At 44.6% G+C, this 10658-nt stretch overlaps 1 long non-coding RNA gene across 1 annotated transcript in view; it reads left to right on the top strand.

Annotated features, from left to right (window-relative positions):
• The window catches only part of LOC142818270 (uncharacterized), a 29360-nt gene extending 18926 nt beyond the window's left edge, over positions 1-10434 (top strand). Inside the window, exon 3 of the long non-coding RNA XR_012895656.1 lies at positions 10379-10434. This is a non-coding gene — a long non-coding RNA (uncharacterized LOC142818270). The remainder of the gene's footprint in view (positions 1-10378) is intronic.
• Positions 10435-10658: the final 224 nt, after the last annotated feature.

A 10658-nucleotide genomic window follows, 5' to 3' on the forward strand; every position in this document is an offset into this window, starting at 1 on the left:
CTTTAGTGGGGTAAGGATTTCATCTTTCATATACTACTAGACGATTTTCCCAGCATTGCTTGGGTCCTTAATTCCATTAATGTATGCTATTTGGAAAATGAAATGAAAATGTACATGCCTCATTTAAATCATTGCTCTGTGGTGGGGCTAAGGATGCAGGCCTACGCCAGCCCTTTCTCACCTCAGCTGCTTGGGGCCAAGCAAGAAGCACCTCTCAATGGCTGCTGCTGCTCCAGTGGGCACAGCTAGGGGAGGGGTGTATGTCCCCCAGCTGTGGCAGGTCCAGGTTTGCCTGCGCTCCCCAGCCAGAGTGAAGAATGCAGCAGACTATGCACTTTCCTCTCTCTCCCTGTCAAAGTTGGAACAGCCGGCAAAGTCCTGGTAAGAATTGGGAGAGAAAGCTACAGCCCCCCTGCCTCTCTAAAGGGCACTTTGGGGGTGGAAGGCTCGGGGCTGGGGCAGTCCCAGATGTGGGGCAGGGACTGAACCCCTAGCTAGCTCCTTTCACCTCCCTGGTGATTCTGTTTCTTTTCCGCAGGCTTTTCTGAGACGCAATCCCATTCCAGGCACATCCTGTTTTCCTGGCACAACCAAACCCTGACCTTGCTTTAAGTTATGATAAGAGCAGGGGCGGCCCTAGACTAGCTGCCAGCAACTGGCACCTTAGGCAAACCATGCAATCGGCGTCCCCCCCCCCCAACCCCAAAGGCAGATATAGGCTGAGGTTTTTGGTAAACTGGGAAACATTTTGCCCCTATTTTCTATTTAATGTTTTTAAAGCATATTTATTTAAACAGGCATAATTATTCGGTTTGTCCATCCAACCAATGTTTCTGAGATCAGATTAAAATAGACGCATTAAATTTTCAGAATAGATTTGTACACGACAGTTAGACGATATTTCAGTACGATTTCAAATAAAAATGCATGACAAATGTTAATTATAATTTTTATTATCACAAATCCAAAATAGTACATTACGCTATCCTGGTTTAACTGCCATTACCAGCACATCGCTGGAGAGAGGGGGGCTGGGGATGGAGTTCTGTGTCTGGGGACAGGAGAGTGGGGACAGGGGAGAGGGAACAGGATGCCAGTGGGGGCAGAGTCCCCTGCACTGCCTCCTCCCAGGATTCCCCTCCTCCCTAGAGGGAAGCCGGTGCGCACCTCTCCGGGGGCCAATCCCCCCCCCCCCCCCGGCGCAGGGGAAGCCAGCGTGTGCCTATCCTGGGGCCAACAACCCCCCCGTGGCGCAGGGAACCCCTGCATGCCTCCTCCCCCAGGGCTGACTCCCCCCTCCCGTGGCATGGGGAAACCCCCCGCATGCCGCCTCTCTCAGGGTTGACCCCCCCCCCCTCGCCCTCCCGCGGCGCACGGGAAGCCAGCACGTGCCTCCACCGGGGCCGATCCCCCTCCCGCGGCACAGGGAAACCCCCCAAATGCCGCCTCTCCCGGGGCCAACCCCCCTGTCCTGCGGCGCAGGGGAAGCCGGCGTGTGCCGCCCCCAGGGCCAACTCCCCACACTCCTCCTCTGGGGCCGACTCACCCCTCCTGCGGCGCAGGGAAGCCTTCCTCTGGGGTCGACGCTAGGAAGGGGAAGTGGCAGGGAATTGAATTTCATGCCCCATTTAACTTGGCGCCCTAGGCGGCTGCTGAGTTTGCCTGTAGGCACAGGCCGCCCCTGGATAAGAGGAAGCTGTATACTGAATTTGGTGATTTTAGCTCTTGCTGTTTTTGAAGAAAAATGAGTAGTGCTGAAGCATGTATATACTAACAAAAATATATATACAGTACTGTGTACTCTCATGATGAGCACTTCCTCAGATGAACAGAGTGGAGAGAAAAGGAGGGACCCTCACAATTTAGGAGTTTAGGAGGAGTTTTTGAATAGACGGATGGATGGACGGATGGACAGACACAGACAGACCAACTCTATCAAATATATAGTAGACTAGAAGACTTACCCGTGTTACTTGGGTTCTTCAGGGTAGGGGACTGGCAGTGTGGGGGGTGTCAGGACAGAAGCATGGGAGTGTGGGGGACTTAGGGCAGGAGGCTGAAGATATGGGGGTGTGCAGGAGTCAAGGTTGGGGGTTGAGGGGCTCAAGGCAGAGGTAGGGGATGCAGGATTTGTGGCAGGGGGTGTGAAGGCGGGGAGGCTCAGAGGGAGGAGGTAAGAGGTGGGAGTGGCCACCAACTTCCACCCACCAGCTGTTCCTTGGGGTGGGTGGAGCCTTGCACTCCACCATCTGGCTTCTCCCCAGGGCCAGCCCAGGGTGGGAATGAGGCTCATACCCTGCCTACGCCTTGGAGCTGGCCCAGGGCAAAGAGGGCTGTGGACCCTGCCAGCTTCAACACAGGGCTGGCCTGGGGAATGAGGGGGGCCATGCAAGCCACCCACCAACACTCCCTGAGGCAGGTCAAGGTAGCAGGGACTGCTCACTGCTGGCTCCCTGAGGTCATTTGTGAGTATAACTGTGCCTGCTATCACAACCATCCCTTTCTATTTGATATGAAACAACGTATTCCATGCACTTCCCATTATCCTGGCACAATCAAACACTGACTTTGCTTTGAGTTATGGTAAAAGGAAGTTGCATACCAAATTTGATGGTCCTAGCTCTTAGGCTGTGTCTAGACTGCATCCCTTTTCCGTAAAAGGGATGGAAATTAGACACATCGCAATTGCAAATGAAGCGGGGATTTAAATCCCCCCTGATTCATTTGCATAAACATGGCTGTGTTAAAATAAGGAATAAGGGATCTTTCGGAAAAGGCTTTAGTTTCTGAAAGATCCCCGTCTAGACTGGCGTTTTTTTCTGGCAAAACTCTGAGCCGGAAAAAAGCGGCAGCCATGTTTATGCAAATGAATCGGGGGGGGGGGGGGAAAGGGATGCAGTCTAGACACAGCCTTACTGTTTAGGAAGAAGAAATGGACTCATGGACAGATAGACACACACATTTCTAAAATATATACAGGCAGTCCCCGACTTACGCGGATCCGACTTATGTCGGATCTGCAGTTACGAACGGGGCTGCCCCAGAGTACACGGACTGCGGGACCTCGCGGTCCTGCCGCCCGTGTACTCTGGGGCTTTCTCTGCGTCTCCCTGGTCTGCAGACCAGGAAGACGCAGAGCAAAGCCGCGGAGGGGCTCGGGCAGTGGGGCAGCCCCGCTGTGCGAGCCCCCCCCGCGCGGCTTTGCAAAGCTGTGGGGGGGGCTTGGGCAGCGAGGCAGCCCAGGCGCCCCTGGACTGCTCCGCTGCCGGCTTCCCCGAGGCTTTGCAAAGTGGCGGGGGGCTCGGGCAGTGGGGCACCCCAGGCGTGCCTGGGCTGCTCCGCTGCCGGCTTCCCCGAGGCTTTGCAAAGCCGTGGGGGAAGCTGGCAGCGGAACAGCCCAGACGCCCCGCGGCTGTCCCGCTGCCGGCGTCCTCAGAGGCTTTGCTCCCCGTCTCCCTGGTCTGCTGGTCTCCAGCAGACAAGGGAGACGGGGAGCAAAGCCGCGGAGGACCCAGGCGGCGGGACCGCGGTGCGTCTCGGTCCGCCGCCCGTGTCTTCCTGGTCTGCTGGGGTGGGGGTGGGGGGCGCAGCTAGTACGCCCCCCCCCCCCAGCAGAATAGGCTTTTCTCCGGACGCCTGTGGCAGAGCAGCTGGGGTGCTGCCGGTTGGTCCCGCAGCGCCGCTCTGGGCGCTACTGGTCCAACCCAGCAGCACCCCAGCTGCTCTGGTCCTGATTCAGCCGCTGCTGGTCAGTTTCAGCAGCGGCTGAATCAGGACGCCTGGGGCAGAGCAGATGGGGTGCTGCTGGGTTGGTCCAGTAGTGCCGAGGAGCGGCGCTACTGGAGCAACCGAGCAGCACCCCAGCTGCTCTGCCCCAGGCGTCCTGATTTAGCCGCTGCTGAAACTGACCAGCGCTGACTACAGGAAGCCCGAGGCAGAGTTGCTCTGCCCCGGGCTTCCTGGAATCAGTTGCTGATCAGTTTCAGGAGCAGCTGACTTGGGGACGCTTGGGGTTCTTAAGTTGATTCTGTATGTAAGTCAGAACTGGCGGTCAGTTTCAGCAGCAGCTGAATCTGGACCTATTTGAAATCATGGGATGGTGGGCGGGCGGAGCCCCTCCCCAACCTTATGGGAGGGACACTGGACCGACTTACATACAGATTCAACTTAAGAACAAACCTACAGTCCCTATCTTGTACATAACCCGGGGACTGCCTGTAGTAAGATATGCATTCAGACTTATTCCTCCATGTTATCTGTATTTCTCACTCCCCTCTGCCCTATTTCATGTTTTCATTTTTATCTGCAAACTGCTATAACATGCTTTTGAGAAGATTGGATGAGTTAGGAATTTACTTAACTTGTGCTGGCTTTGTCCATTGCTAGTTATGCACATAATCATTTTATTCTCTTTGTGCATATTTTATGTCTTTGAACATCGTTTTTTTTAAATCATTAAATAAGATAATTTTTAAAATGGTAAAAATAGAAGCTGCAAAGAAGGAACTTCTTTGTTTCCAAGCTTCTGAAAAGTTATTGCCAAAATATGTAAATTTTTAAAAATAAAGTAGTTGACAGTCCTTTTAAGAGAGGCTTTGTTCCTTTTAGTATTTAAGTGACAGCCTATTTTTTGAGGCTTGCAGCTGAGGTCAGCTTGTCTGCGGTTGCTAGTATCACTAGACTGTGGCACTGCACTGCTTCATGCCTTCGGCACAAATTTAAATTGTCACATATAGCATGCCTCGTACTGACATCTTTTTCTGTGCAAGTGAAGGATAATACAGTGCTTGTGCTAAAGAATAAAACCATGCCCGCTCATCAACCATGAAAACTGTCTGTGAATTTCAGTGTTCAGGCTTGTTTTCCTTGATTGTGGCTGCTAATCAAAGAAAAACACAAAATGTGGAAAGCACAGTGCTTAACACTGTAGCAAATTATAATGCAGTTAATTATTCCTGATACTGTCAGTCCTCTGAAGAGTTCGGTGCCACTAAACAAAGGTTTAACAATCCAGAGACACCCCCATGGTTTCACCCAATGAATGTACTCTCTTCAGGCCAGCCTTTAATAAACTGACTCTCAATCTGCCCTCTACCCCCTGCATTGTGGAATGTCACATCTGTTATGGTAGAGTTCAGTGGGTGGTTTAAATTTGCTTTGTCTTGTTGAAAAACTGATGGTTGCATTGTCCTTCTTTATTAAAAATCTATCTGTACAGCGAGCTTTCGACTGTGTTGAGTGGGGCAGCCTAAAAGGGAATATTGTCTTTTATGGGTTTCCAGGACAGAGTTCCAGAGATGAATAATTGTGATATACCCAAGCAAAGGACTTGGCAAGATCCCAAATGTTTGCCTACAATAGGAACCTATGAATCAATAAATCACAACATCTTATGCACTGGAATTGGTTATTAATGATCGAGTATTCCATGTTCAACATAAACCAGGGAAATATTAGAGACATAAGGTGGGTGAGGTAATATCTTTTATTGGACCAACTTTTGTTGGTGGGAGAAGTTTTCGAGCTTACAAAGAGTCAGGTTAAAAGAAATCATTCTAAAACCTCATAGACTTTCTTACCTAGGGTACAAATAACCTCTTAAATCATTAAAATTGAAATAACTTAAAAAAATCTCATTTACTTAAACTATTTCTTCGGCTTTCTTACTTTTTGCAATTCTTTGAGCTTGGAAAATGAAAGTAGATTCATTAGTTTCATTACTTGTTTGTTTGTTTGTTTGTTTGTTTTACTGGCACAATACTGCAATGTTTGGATTAAAAATTTGTTATATTTGCTTTCTTTTTTGTTTAAAAACAAAAGGTTTCCCCCCAAGGAAACAAAAAACTTGGGAAAATAAATGTATGGAAACAACAAACTGTTTCCATTTTGATTTCTTTACAATAAAAATAATATTGAAATATTTGTTTGGTCTAAACGTTCTGTAAAAGCTTATTTTTATAAAAACTAATGTTGATAAAATTTGGCCTTGCAGTATGTTCCCTCAAGGTAGCCATCAAGTCTTATTTACATAGGACCACATTTTAAAGCACTGAGCGCCGCTTAAAAGAATACACCTGGATTTATGCATGCAATTTGGGCAATTCCCATGCACAAATTCCATTTTAAGCACTCAGAACTGGCGCTTACATGTGCAAATGTGATGAGTATATTCACATTTCTAGCATGCAGGCTGCCTCAATGTTAAAAATTTGGCACACAGTTTAATTTACACCTGCTGATTTTCTTTAAAGATGGGAGGGTTAGGTTATAGAAAATGAAAAATAATAAGACCACTTTTAGGTTTGTCAGTGAATATTGTAAGCATGGTAGTATTTCTTTGAAAAGTGACATTAAGTGAATCAGCTTATTCAGGAGCTGTACATTGGCTAGCACTACATCTGTGATTCTTCATTTCAAAGTTATACATCTCTAAACACTTGTGATAGTCACAATATGCACCTTTAATGCAAAATATTTTTACAAAATCACTTCGCTCATCTTAGCTACTTTTCTTTTATTTATAAGCAATATTTAATCATTGAACTATATGACACGCTTAAGATGAGTGCAGACCTGCAAAGCCTCAAGCTTAGTGCTTACTCCATGAATCCAAGATGAAGGGAGTGTAACCAATATTGCATGTTCCCAAACTCATGATTTGGCAGGATTGGGCTCATATAGGCGCACCTTACATTTCATGCCATTGGTTCAAGGCCAACTTTTCATAAATAGTCACTGATTTGGGGTGAGTCAATTTTGGGGAGCACAGTATGTCTTATGTGCTTAACACAATAAAGCCCTGTTCCATGATCGTGGCCGCTATGGGCACATCTACACTGTGGGCTAAAGTCGAGTTGAGATATGCAACTTCAGCTACGTTAATTAAATAGCTGAAGTCAAAGTACCTTAACTCAGCTTTTGTCGCTGTCTACACAGCAGAAGGTCGAAGGAAGAACATTCTTCCTTCGAATTCCCTTACTCGTCATGAAATGAGGGTTGCAGAAGTTGGAGGAAGAAGCCCATTGTTTTGAAATTATTTGAAATCACCGTCTTGCTGTGTAGATGTGCAGTCTGTTATTTCAAAATAACACTGCTGGGTAGACAGGCCCTATGAGTGCTCTTGCAATACAAATAAATGTAGGGTGATAACATTAATAAGAAGCCACTTTGGACCTTGTTTTCAGGGGAGGTTTCAGGTGGACTTTGGGTGAACTGTGCCTCATCATTACATCAAGCCCAGGTTGTCTCATGTGTTCAGCTCCCAAAACCCATGGCAAATAAATAAAAATAATGCAATTGAACCGAGGCCTCCAAAACATCTCTCAATATGAAGGTATTAGTGGGAATTTTTAAATAGAAATAATATTAATATTATAATAGTAGAAATTTTTAAACTTGACAACTGGGCTCTATGAGTCCAATCCACTTCCCATTCTGATCCCACTGACTCTAATGGGATCAGGTTTTGTACTCCTAATTTTACAAAATGTACAATTTAAAAAAAAATCTAGATTTTAAAAATAATATACAAGCAACGGAAACATCCAACAGGACATGTTAGTAAAAGTTCTACTGTGAAACTTTAAAGTTAAAAATTATTTTTCTTCATCAAGAAACCATAGTTGAAAATTAGCTTCAAGGAACAGAGAATGATTAATTAAGCTTCTCTTAGCACTCAGCTTTCTTGAGATTTAAATGTGTACTAGAAGAAATGTCCAAAACTTAGAGTGAATTATTTATAAAAAGAAATTATGCAACGTACAATGCTTGTGGCTTCTGTTCAGAAGAGGAGATAAAAAGCTTCTATACTTTAAAAATTATTTTCTTTCCAAGCCTTTTTTTCTTACTGGATTTTTGACACATGTAGTGTTAATTAAACAGTAATGATTTTCTTTCATTTGCATTGCCAATTACATCAATAATTATTCCTTTATTCACGGAATATATTTTCCTATCTGACCTTGGGCTCAGTATGGAATACAAAATGAGAGAAAACTGTTAAAGTTCCAGTTGACGCTTTGAGATTCCTAGGGAGTTCTGCCTTTAAGATTTGAATTTTAATTTGGGAGACATCAACAAAGATATACAAAAGAAAGATACCGGGTTTCAACTAAGTATATTATTTTGACAGAAGTGGCTGAATTCTACAATTAATTCTTGCTTGTAGATCAATGAATTTCATAAACTCCTTGTCATTCTGACAAGATGAAACAAATATAAATTGTTAGTGAAATCCTGATAATGCGGAACAATGGGCTGTGAAACTAGGTCAGTTGATATTTGCTTTGAAACATTTTTTTGTCCATAGTATTTCATACTTGACTAGTCTTGATAATGCACTTGACATCTTTGGTAATTGATCATATGCCAATTAGAACTTGTATATATATGTGCAAAAAGAGCAGGGAGATGCTTCAACATGATGTACTGTGATAAACAAAATATTAATAGATGGATTTAAAACTATGGAAAATTTGTCAACAATATCTCTCTTCTGTCCTGAAGAATGTACACATTTTTCTTCTTGATGTTTTGGGGTAGGTAAAATTTAATGTCATCTAGTCTTTTGTCTGTGCCAGTAAAATGTTTTGTTTTGATTTTGCAGTTCAATTTATGGGCATTAGAAAAGTAAGTAATAATTAATCCTATGCAAGGAGTAGGGAGAAGAGATCCTTATAAAATCTTGCCTCTCATCAGCTTATTTCAGGGGAAAAAAAATCTTCCCACGTAGATCTATGAAGACTTCCAAATGTATCTGAAATGTTTATGCCTTCCCCTGTTTTAAAACACCTGCAAATTTTCCATCAAAGTTTGTTTGTCACATTCTCACAGAACATTTATTTCAGTCTAAGATATGAACTGGATTCTAAATAAGGTTGAAATGTATTGTGGGCCATTACTTTTCAAAGCAGGGGGAGGGGGTGAATCCAAGTGTGTTTTCCAATTATAGCCTGAGCAGCAAAAGCTATGAGAAGAAAACTAGACTTTGAAATCTGAGCTAGCTTCTTTGGATATCATTGTTACTATTCTGTCTCAGGCTTAACTTCATCTAGTCACAGACGTCTGGGTGGAAGAGTCGGACTAAGATGACATGTCTCATGAGGGTTTTTGTTGGCAGTCTGAGAAAAACTAAGAAGTGGATAAAGGCAGCTTGTTTTGCTCAAACGAAGACTTCATTAATACACCCTGTTATGCCTATTTTTGGAGAGCATTAGGATTTTTAAAAATATAGACAATGCTGTATTATAGCTGGTTACAGCTGGATTAGCTGGTCACTTTTATCTTTTTGTGTGTATATGAATTTCTAATTATATATGTAGGCAAGTGATCTTCATTGTAATAATAAGATTCTTTTATACTTGATCCATCTGAACTGGATTCTGTTTCATTGTTCAGTTTCTTTGTACCCTATCATGTTTATTTAATCTTCCTGCAGATATTCCTTTAGATCTTTATTATCCCCATAAATTTAATTAGGATTTTAACTGGGGTAGTGACTGTTTCATTTGAACAGTTTCATGGGTTTTTTGTGGTGTAGTCTTTTTGAATTGCTATGTAATGGCCTGTGATGATCGGTGCAGTACTGAAGTCCTAATTCAGGACCAAATCTTGCTGTCATGGCTTTAAATGGGACTTCTGAAGAGACTTTACCTAAGATTTTCAAAAGTGACTAGTGTTTTATGGTGGCTAAAATGTGTTGGTCCAACCCAAGACACTTTTAAAGGGAACTGATTTGGGGGGGGAAAAATCAAACCTAGATCCAGGCTCTTGCATTAGGAAGGCAGCATATGGGATGCCCTGAAGGTAGGATATTTGCCTGGACAGTGCAGTGCGGTCAGTTCAAGTTCTGTCCTCCCCTTGCCCACAGAGGCAGCTGGTGCCCCAGAGATGGGAAGGAGTTAACACTTTCTGAAAAGCAGATACTTTTTAGGTGTTTCAAGTTGAGATTCAAAATATGGGGGCAACACCGGTCACTTGGCCTACAAGATTTGTCCCCAGGTTAGAGCCTCATTCTGTGATACCCTCATTCACACGGTGTAATGCCTTACCAATGGCAGGACTGTTGCTTCACAACACACCCCAAGTAAGGAGCTGCACATAACTGCACTGTCCCAGGAGCGGGGCAGGGAACTAGATTTTGAATCCGAATCCCTGTCTTTTCCCCCATGCTCCAGTAATTGGTGCCGATTCTTTTGCCGGCTCCGTTTATTTCCCCCTCTCTGCTGACTCCAGTGCACAGGCTGCAGCATGGGGGAGTGAAACCCCAGCTCTGTCCCTTCTTTCCTACTGTCGCTGCTCCCCTATCTGAACAGCCACTGAGACAGGTAACACATGCAGTAGACTAAAGGGGCTCTTTACTGATGCTAATCCTTTGCAGGTGCACATGAAGGATGAAGCCCACCATGAACAGTACCATTGAATTCTGTGGGGTTGCTTATGAAGTATAGTACAGTGATAGAAATGCAGCCGTGTTAGTCTGGGGTAGTTGAAGCAAAATGCAGGACGATGTAGCACTTTAAAGACTAACAAGATGGTTTATTAGATGATGAGCTTTCGTGGGCCAGACCCACTTCCTCAGATCAAATAGTGGAAGAAAGTAGTCACAACCATATATACCAAAGGATACAATTAAAAAAATGAACAAATATGAAAAGGAC

The sequence above is a fragment of the Pelodiscus sinensis genome, chromosome 14, assembly GCF_049634645.1.
Source record: "Pelodiscus sinensis isolate JC-2024 chromosome 14, ASM4963464v1, whole genome shotgun sequence".
NCBI classification, from domain to species: domain Eukaryota; kingdom Metazoa; phylum Chordata; order Testudines; family Trionychidae; genus Pelodiscus; species Pelodiscus sinensis.